The sequence below is a fragment of the Littorina saxatilis genome, linkage group LG9 (genome assembly GCF_037325665.1).
Source record: "Littorina saxatilis isolate snail1 linkage group LG9, US_GU_Lsax_2.0, whole genome shotgun sequence".
In the NCBI taxonomy this organism is placed as follows: Eukaryota; Metazoa; Mollusca; class Gastropoda; order Littorinimorpha; family Littorinidae; genus Littorina; species Littorina saxatilis.
Window position 1 is genome coordinate 19512508 of NC_090253.1, and position 10771 is coordinate 19523278.

Genomic DNA, 10771 nt, shown 5'->3' on the forward strand with positions numbered 1-10771 from the left:
CCTTGGAACAGACAACCCTCCCACACTAACACCTGTAATCTCCACTCTTTTCTCGACAGAACCCTGCAATTGAGGAGTTCCTCCTTGAGGCGAATAAACATGTTCTGGCAAACTCAGAACGTGAAGGGAATCCCAGAACATCATAAAAGAGTCAACCGCCTCCAATGACTAAAGCAGATGGACATTCACGTTTCCACACCCCACCTACTTTCGACATGCACAGCAAGAACATCTTTCACCATGTTTAAATGACAACGACGGAGTATGAATTGAATCTGAAATTATGTGTAAACGAAGATAAATGAGAAGAGAGTACACCTGTTGCTACTGTTTTTGTGTTTTCTTCCCTGTAGTTTCAGTTGTTACTGATATATATTTAACTGGTAGCATTGGAATATCTTGTGTGTGTGTGTGTGTGAGTGTGTGTGCGTGCCTGTGTGTGTGTGTACGTGTGTGTATGTGTGTGTGTGTATGTGTGCGTATGTGTGTGTGTGTGTGTGTGTGTGTGTGTGTGTGTGTATTTTGTTTGTGTGTGTGTGTATGTGTGTGTGTATGTGTGTGCGTGTGTATGTGTGTGTGTGTGTGTGTGCGTGTGTATGTGTGTGTGTGTATGTGTGTATGTGTGTGTGTGTGTGTGAGTGTGTGTGCGTGCCTGTGTGTGTGTACGTGTGTGTATGTGTGTGTGTGTGTTTTAACGCGTGCGTTTCCGCCCTTGCTTGTCTGTTTGAATTCTTCAGTTAAAGCTAAAAGGGTGTTAAAATCCAGGTTATCTGTCCTCTCTTCACAAATCTAGTCACTCCGTCGACCAGGACAAATTTCCACCCCATGTCACGTCACGGTCGCAATACTGTTGTCATTTATAAAAGCCGTACAATTTCATCATCATCGTTCAAACTGAATCATGTGCCCACCTCCGTCTGCGCCATGTCGATGATCTTTACCTTTCTAATTCATGTCACGTCACGGTCATGCTACTGCCGTCATTTATAACTGCCGAAGAATTTCATCATCATCATCGTTGAAACTGAATCGTACGCCCACCTCTGTGCCCTGTCAGTGATCTTTCAGCAGCGGCACAGAGGCCTTACAAAAATAACGTGAATTGACTCCACGCCAAACTTCTCAACAGGTACACAGCTTTTCTTTCGGGAGGTAAGCAAAATGATGAAAGGTTCTGATTCTGAGTCACGCTGAAGTTGCATGATGAAAATTGTCAATTCGTTGTTTCTATCTAATCCTGCGTCTTATGTCAGGCAAAGGAGAAGGATTAGTTCAACAGTTGTACCTGCGATGAAAAAGGACAACATTAGGACCAGTCAAGTATTCCCGCTTTATAACAGGTTGCCTGTCATGACAGGTACAGACCTATATTTTGGCCAATATGATGGCAAAAGGGAATAAGGGGGCGTCCTTAATTGGAAGATTGTCTCTCATCGGAGGAGTCCCTTATCGTAGGTACAGCTGTATATAGCTCTTACCAATACTGCTTTCTCTATTAAAAGTGCTTTCTTCTCTTTGTTGCTCGATATGTTACTGTCCTGGAAGTCAAACCATTAACTCTTCTGCTACTGTCTTTGAAGAAACTTTATCTGCTTACACTTTGCACACAAAAAAAAAGACTGTACCGACATTTGTTCCAGGTCTTTAATTCGCCACACACACACACACACACACACACACACACACACACACACACACACACACACACACACACACACACACACACACACACACATACACAACAAAAACAAAAGCAGTCCGCTTATAGAGGCACAATTCGACTCATCATATGAGAAGAGGCCAGGGGACGCCTGACGGCCTGAGGAGGACAGCCAACTTCATGCATGGCATCGTCAGGATTTCAAGCTTGACACAATCAGGCGAGCGCAGAAGAAGATGGGGACAACAAGTATGTATGAACGTTAAAAATACAAAAAGTGACGCATTTGACCCTTTCAGTAGGATTGAGGCGTAGCGTACATGTATGTACGCTGTTTGCCTAGTTGGACTTCCAAGTGATGACGCAATGTGTAGTACTTGTACATTAAAACCTCCTTTGTGAGGCCTCCAAAATTCAGTGAAAAACAGGTCTAAAAAATGAGGAAGTCTTAAAATGAAGGTCAGTATAAACACACACACACACACACACGCGCGCGCGCGCGCGCACACACACACAGATTATGACTTCAAAATATGAGAAAGCAAGGCCTTAAAAAAAGGGAGAGAGACTAGAGACAGACAGAGACAGAGAGAGAGAGAGAGAGAGTCTTAAAGGCACAGTGCAGCTCACAGCCTTCGTTTTGCGTTTTTGTTGCAGCTGAGTGCATTTACAGTTCAAAAATCCTCCTATGGTAGTAAAACAAACCCAAAACTACCCAACGACGACATCTGTGAAGCTCGACAGTTTCTTGTTCACGCGAGTGCATAAATTAACCTAGTTATTACGTGGTGTTTGGTCGGAGTTCGATTCAACTGAGTGATTCCGGCCTCCATTTTGTTTTACACAAACTCATGATGACGTCTGACATAGTTTGCTAGTGACGTGTCTTTTTGTGCATGATGTGGTGATCTACCTGATCTAAATTTAGATCCAAAAATAGGCCAAGACCGGGTCCGAGTACGAAATTAATTCGTAAAAAAATCGCAGTTCTTGACTCTTTGGGTGCAAATCAATGAAACTTGGTAGTTCTTCTAACGGATAGCTGCCTGAGGTATGACTAAAAGCCCCAGGGGCTCCGTGCACCTGGATTTGACAAGTTCAGTACCTTTAAATCGGGGTTCTCAAAGGAGGCCGTTCAACTGAAGTGTGGGTGCCGCAAGCAGAACACCTGTATAGTACCGATGCCTCACATGTACATTAAAAACCTCCTTTGTGAGACCTCAAAACATCTGCGAAAATCAGGTCTAAAATGAGGTAAATAAATAGAGGTTAAGACCACACATGTGCCACAAAAGCACGGCCTTAAAAAGGGCGGGGGGGGGGGGGGGAGAGAAAGATAGAGAGAAAGTAAGAGGGAGGTCGAGAGAGAAAGGGAAAGAGTGCGAGAGAGGGGGTAAAGACAAGGAGAGAGGGAAGGAGATAGACTGAGGGAGAGAGAGAGAGACAGAGAGAGAGAGAGAGAGAGAGAGAGAGAGAGATAGGCCGGAGAGAGTGGGGAAGAGAGAGAGAGAGGGAGACAGAGAGAGAGAGAGAAAGAGACAGAGAGAAAGACAGAGAGAGGCTGAGAGAGAGGGAGACAGAGACTGAGAGAGAGAAAAGAGACAGAGAAAGACGGAGAGAGAGAGAAAGACAGAGAGAGGCTGAGAGAGAGGGAGACAGAGACTGAGAGAGAGAAAAAGAGACAGAGAAAGACGGAGAGAGAGAGAGACTGAGAGAGAGACAGACAGCCACAGACAGACAGAGAGAGAGACGAGAGAGAAACAAACAGACACAGACCACAGACAGACACAGAGAGAGAGACGAGAGAGAGACTGACAGACAGACACAGAGAAAGAGACGAGAGAGAGACTGACAGACAGACACAGAGAAAGAGACGAGAGAGAGACAGACAGACACAGACCACAGACAGACACAGAGAGAGAGACGAGAGAGAGAGAAACAGACACAGACCACAGACAGACACAGAGAGAGAGAGACGAGAGAGAGACAGACAGACACAGACCACAGACAGAGAGACGAGAGAGAGACAGACAGACACAGACCACAGACAGACACAGAGAGAGAGACGAGAGAGAGACAGACAGACACAGACCACAGACAGACACAGAGAGAGAGACGAGAGAGAGACAGACAGACACAGACCACAGACAGACGGACACAGAGAGAGAGACGAGAGAGAGAGAAAAGAGTCTTAACACGGGGCACGTAAAAAGAGGTTCCACTGTGGTGTTGTGGGTGCCACCAGCAGAAAGTACAGAACCGATGCCTCACCAGGTGGCCAGATCATGCGATCAAGGATGATTCAGTAGAAGCCTTCCATGTATCACACGCATTAGGCCGTGAAAGGTGAATGCTCGCCCTAATAGGCTTGAGGTTTGCTGGCCGATGTGAATGCGTGATATAGTGTGTAAAAAATTCCATCTCACACGCCATAAATAAATCCCTGCGCCTTGAATCCGTGGTTGAAATATGTGCGCGATATAAATTGCATAAAATAAAATAAAATAAATAAATAAATAAAATTAATTGGGTCTATTATCAACTATGATAGCCCCCCCCCCCCCCCCCATGTTGATTGATGGTATGTGTCCAAGTGGAGGGATGGTCTTATCCCTTGTAAAAGCCAAGACATGGTGAGTGCTCACAATTATCTCCCATTATCGGAAAGGACTGTGCCTTCAAGTTTATTGTCCTAGATCAAGTTTTTAGGACGAGGAGACCTGTTGCAATTTACCCAGTTTATGACATAAGGCGTAGAGAATAATGCGAGTTCTAGTAAGTTTTGAGAGCCAAGAATCTACTAAATTACAACAGTATTGTTATAGTCTATTGGCAAAAATCTGCCGCGCGGCAAAATAACTTGACAATCCTGGGTTTTTAAGGAAACAAGAACAAGAGTCTACAGCTTATTGGAGAACATAAGTGAAAGCCAGGGGTGGATCAGTTCATTTTATTGGGGGGGGGGGGGGGTGGTTTCCCAAAGTATGTTGTGAAGATATGGATGTGAAGGCGCGAAGTGCCGAGCCGACAGCGCGAAGCGCCTGGCTTGCTAGGGGGGTCCGGGGGCATGCCCCCCCCCCCCCCCGGAAAATTTTGAAAAAAAGGATGCAAAATGGTGCAATCTGGTGCATTCTGAGGATGATCATTACCAGTTTCAGGCAGCAGATTTTGTCACTGATTAATACCCCAAAAATTGAAACTCAATGTAAAAAAAAAAATTAAAAAAAATGCATACGTCATTTAACATATATAGTCTTTGCTGTCACTTTGCGTGGACCCCCCCCCCCCCCCCTCTTTTTTTGTTACATTTAGTCAAGTTTTGACTAAATGTTTTAACATAGAGGGGGAATCGAGACGAGGGTCGTGGTGTGTGTGTGTGTGTGTGTCTGTCTGTCTGTGCGTGTGTCGTGTGTGTGTAGAGCGATTCAGACCAAACTACTGGACCGATCTTTATGAAATTTTACATGAGAGTTCCTGAGAATGATATCCCCGGACGTTTTTTTCTTTTTTTCGATAAATGTCTTTGATGACGTCATATCCGGCTTTTTGTAAAAGTTGAGGCGGCACTGTCACACCCTCATTTTTCAATCAAATTGATTGAAATATTGGCCAAGAAATCTTCGACGAAGACCGGACTTCGGTATTGCATTTCAGCTTGGTGGCTTAAAAATTAATTAATGACTTTGGTCATTAAAAATCTGAAAATTGTAAAAAAAAAAAAAATTATAAAACGATCCAAATTTACGTTCATCTTATTTTTCATCATTTCCTGATTCCAAAAACATATAAATATGTTATATTTGGATTAAAAACAAGCTCTGAAAATTAAAAATATAAAAATTATGATCAAAATTAAATTTTCGAAATCAATTTAAAAACACTTTCATCTTATTCCTTGTCGGTTCCTGATTCCAGAAACATATAGATATATGTTTGGATTAAAAACACGCTCAGGAAGTTAAAACGAAGAGAGGTACAGAAAAGCGTGCTATCCTTCTCAGCGCAACTACTACCCCGCTCTTCTTGTCAATTTCACTGCCTTTGCCACGAGCGGTGGACTGACGATGCTACGAGTATACGGTCTTGCTGAAAAATTGCAGTGCGTTCAGTTTCATTCCGTGAGTTCGACAGCTTGACTAAGTGTATTAATTTCGCCTTACGCGACTTGTTTTGTTTTGTGTTTGGTCAGTTTGGGCCGATCAGAAATCCCCAACAACACTGACAACCCCAAAAAACACACCAAAAAATTTTTTTTTTGGCAGGGGGGTGGGGTCCGGAAACCCCAGAAACCCCCCCCCCCCCCTCGTCCGCCCCTGAAAGCGATAACAATATCTTAGAAGTTGTATTCATTCTGTACACCTTATTATTTTCACGTTCAAGTGACACAACGACTGACATTAACTTAAGTACTACTAAAGAAGAGAGCTAATTTGAAACTGCACCAGCAGTTTCAAAACAGAGGATTTCTTATTCGTCAGTATCGTAGTGAATCTAACTGATGGATCAATGAGGTCCACATTCCCGTTTTCATATGCAAAGGTTGTCGTCATTCGTCGAACACTGAGACGGCTAGACGTGCGCCGAGTTTGTCAACAAAGGGACGTAATTGAAAATGGCTACTTGGATGTTTTCCTTGAAAATCATCTGGCTTGACAAAGCGCATCTGACAGTTCCTTCTGTGGCTTAACAATCAAATTTAAACTTGAAAAATGCACTAGACGAGCAAACAAGCCGATACTTAAGTAGTAATTTTAATGTTTGCTTATCGTGTAGAACATTAAAAGCGGCAAGTTCTGCGCGCCGATAAAGATGGTGCATTAAGATGTAAAACTTAGGCTTAGCTGCATGGATGGCTATAGAATCGGCAAAACATTGAATTTAAACCCTCGAGTTCACGTTCACCACATGAAGAGCCCCATGCCCGAATAAAGGCAATACGGCACGCCAGGCTGCCCGCAGCATAGCAACACCTGAGAACATTGTTCATTGGCGGTTAGCAGCCCCTTCCACAGACTTCCTATACCACAAAATGCTGATTCTACAGAAGTCTGTGCCCCCTACACTGCTCTTCTGTCCGACGAAAGTTAGACCCGGCAAAGATATTCTACCGCCGATACACGTGGGCGGCAGTAGAATATTTGGCTCTACGTACAGTGCAGGCCTTTGGTCCAACTGACATGTACAACAACTACACTGTGGCACAAATCATGCATGATTGTCTTGTGCGTGACTGAGTCTGCTAAATTTTGCTGCAACAGAGAAAACAACATGCCTAAGTTGCTCTTCGATTTTGACAAAAAAACATACAGCACACACACTTCATTCTTTCATCTGATTTACCTTGAAATGTTTGAAGAATAAAATTGTCGACTCTGAGAAACCTGCTGCCTCAGGTGTAGCACACAGCAGTTTTTTTTGGTCCACTTATCTACTTAGAAAGTAGAGGTGTTTCTGTTCGTTTCAACTGTTCCAAGAGCATGACTGTAAAACTCTCTCTCCACCACACGTAAACAAAGACGTCCTAGAAACGACCCTGGTAGGGGTGCGAAATGCGATCCGGAGAGTAGAAGCCTGGGGCACATTTATCTATCGCCGTTCGTTTGTACGAATGTTGTGCATTTTGCAAACTTTCTCACCGGGTCGGCTTTGAGAGAGAGGCTGGCGCGCGTGCAGTGTGCATGTGACGTAGGTCTAGACGTGTGCACGTGTGGTACACACCTCAGACGAGTATAGTCATCAGTGTGGGATGTTTTTTCGTCATGTGGACGTCTGCATGACGCGGACGCAACGCAAACGCGCAAGGTGTACCGCCGTGTTGTCTGTGTAGTTCATGTTTGTGGCGTGTTCGTAACGATGACACACACACACACACACAGACACACACAGACAGACACACACATAGACACACACACACACACACACACACTGACGCACCGGCACACACACACTGACACACACACAAAACCCCACATACTTTGTCACACACACACGCACACACACACACACCACCACCACCACCACCCGTGAACACCACCACCACCGCCACCACAACCACCACCGTGACCATCACCCGGCCCACCCCCAACAACAACAACAACGTGACATCAATAACGTTATAACAACAACAACAACATCAACACAACGCCGGCAACTGCCTCGGCACCACCCACAACTAAACAACAATTAACAACGCGTTTCGGTCCTGGTCTATCGTGGCTGAGAACTTAAAGACCGGAATGAAGGAATCAATCAGTGATTAATCAACCATATAAACCCCTAAATAAAAAGCTGAAGCCAGATCGAAGTGACCATTTAAAACCTCGCAGCGCTAACACCAACATTAAGTGCTATCAGAAACGCCAAGCAAGCACACAGTGCCGAGTGCGTCAACATTTATGTTACCATTTAAAACATCAAAACGCTGACACAGAAACTGTAGCCTGTTGCTCGTGCGGGTATCTTCGCTGTCAGAATGTGTGCTTTATGAGCCGCAAGTAAGCGCGCAGCGTGTTTCCGAGTATGTGCACATGTTCTGTGGGCGCGTCAAAACTCACGTCACCATTTAAGACCCGGCAAACCTGACACAGAAACAGAAGCTTGTTGCAAGTACATGTTACTCGGAAAGCTTTACGACACAAGCGGTCATCTCAGCAACCTCCAAACGGGTAGACTGGACTCGACAACCATGGTAGGTAACCAGTCTAGGAGAAGGAAAACTCCGAAATAAAACCACGGGCAGACCAAGCTCAACAGCCCAGGAAGGCAATTGGTCTAAGGGAGGGACCCCTGATCAACGTCCATGGCCGAAGCCGGAGATGCGGGACCCCCTGGGTGCCAAAAAGCGCTGCATCACGCAAATCACAAAATGATGGAGACAAACCAATTGAGTGAACGACGAAGAAGAAGAAGAAGGAAAGCTTTACTGTCGGTGTGTTTCGGGAGACGCGAGCAAGCACATATGCAGTGAAAGGCATGTTTCGGCAAACTCCGCGTCAAACTCACGTCCCCATTTAAAACCTCGCAACCGTAACACAGACACGGTAGCGTGTTGCACGTGTTGGCGCGGAAGTGCTGCGCTGTCAGTGTGTTTCGCGAGACGCAAGCAAGCACAACGCGCGTCAATTTCACATCACCATTTAAAACCTTGCAAACGTAACACAGAAACGGTAGTGTGTTGCACGTGTTGACGCGGAAAGAGCTGCGCTGTCAGTGCACTTCGAGAGCCATAGGCAAGCGCACGGCGTGTTCCTGCGTTCTAAGAAAACAGCCTAGACGTATGTCTGACAGAGAGTGGCATATGTCTGTTATGTGTTAGTAGTCAGTCTCTCTTTCGCCTACCTTACCACTCATGCTGGCACCTCTCCGAAACACTAACCAATGAATAGTCCACGGCAGTCAGTATATATAGTAGACCGATATAGGCCTACCGTGTGTTGTTCGACACTGGTCAACAAGAATTGAAATGTGAAGGTCAAGCTAGACTGTGTAAATACCGAGTAAAGATGATGTTTTTTAGTTGTTTGTTATAACTCTGTCGTGCTTGTATGGGTTGTAAAACAATGAATACTCTTCCTTTTATTGAGGCAAGCTTTCCATACCTGCTCCTTGTCCACATGTTTCTGACACACCCCTCGCCAGTGACTGGCCTATATCACGTGGGAAAGTTTGCCCCAGTAAAAGCAAGAGAACTTACTCTTTCACAATCCCTACAAACCTGGTTAGAGCTATTTTCGAACAGCTTCTGTACTACATAGGAAAAGACGCACTTTGCACAATTTCTACTTAAACAGTCTCTGGATTTTCACACACACTCAGGTCATCGTCTGGACAACTGCTCATACTACAGTCGAACCTGTCTAAAGAGACTACCCGAGGGACTGAGAAAAAGTGGTCTCTTTAGACAGGTGGTCTCTTTAGACAGGTGGTCTCTTAAAGGTCCTTGTCTACATTTTTATACCGAAATCGCCATTTGACCATTAAAATGCAGAGTCTATTATCTACAAATATCAACAATACACCCCCTTTCGATCAGGAAAGACGAAGCCAGTGTAGCCATTTGAAAATTCATTGTAGTATTCCAGCGTAGTACTCATAGTAGGATATCCTTATTTGGAAAATGCCAAGCGCAAAACTCCTCTCAAATCCTGTGCATTTCGTGCGTTTAAAAAAAAGCGTGGACAGCGCTCCAGTGTCAAACTGTTGCTGCACTTGTTTGGGCGTGGCTATAAGCATAGTGACATGAATTTGATTGGTCAGTATTTTTAGGCAAAGCACATGTTCTCAGCAAACAGAAAACAAAATATTGGAAGCGTGAGTCACGCTACCCAAAAATAAAATCTTTTTTTACATATATTTTTTTTTCTATAACTTTTTTCCCCATGGTTCATTCATTATCTGACATAATTTTTTAGCGAAATCTAACCATAAGATTATTGAAAAAAAAGCAAAAATGTAGACGACCACCTTTAAGACAGGTGGTCTCTTTAGACAGGTGGTCTCTTTAGACAGGTTCACCATTTGGCAAACTCCCATCTTCCCAGAAACACTTGAACTTAGTGTCACACGTCACACACACAAACCTCCCTGCACAGAAACACTCTTTTCACCTGTGGAAGTCACTCACAAAGCCACTTATACAACCACACACACAGGGGGGCTCCTGCATTACAATATAACAAGTCGCGTAAGGCGAAAATACAACATTTAGTCAAGCTGTTGAACTCACAGAATGAAACTGAACGCAATGCAATTTTTCAGCAAGACCGTATACTCGTCGCATCGTCAGTCCACCGCTCGTGGCAAAGGCAGTGAAATTGACAAGAAGAGCGGGGTAGTAGTTGCGCTGAGAAGGATAACACGCTTTTCTGTACCTCTCTTCGTTTTAACTTTCTGAGCGTGTTTTTAATCCAAACATATCATATCTATATGTTTTTGGAATCAGGAACCGACAAGGAATAATTTGATTTCGAAAATTTAATTTTGATCATAATTTTTATATTTTTAATTTTCAGAGCTTGTTTTTAATCCAAATATAACATATTTATATGTTTTTGGAATCCGGAAATGATGAAGAATAACTTAAGATGAACGTAAATTTGGACTGTTTTATAA

At 44.1% G+C, this 10771-nt stretch overlaps 1 protein-coding gene across 1 annotated transcript in view; it reads right to left on the bottom strand.

Moving 5' to 3' along the window:
* Positions 1–7296, bottom strand: part of LOC138975536 (uncharacterized) — a 37136-nt gene extending 29840 nt beyond the window's left edge. Inside the window, exon 1 of the mRNA XM_070348244.1 lies at positions 7001–7296. The gene's annotated coding sequence lies outside the window, so the exon portion shown is untranslated. The remainder of the gene's footprint in view (positions 1–7000) is intronic.
* Between the last annotated feature and the right edge of the window lie 3475 nt (positions 7297–10771).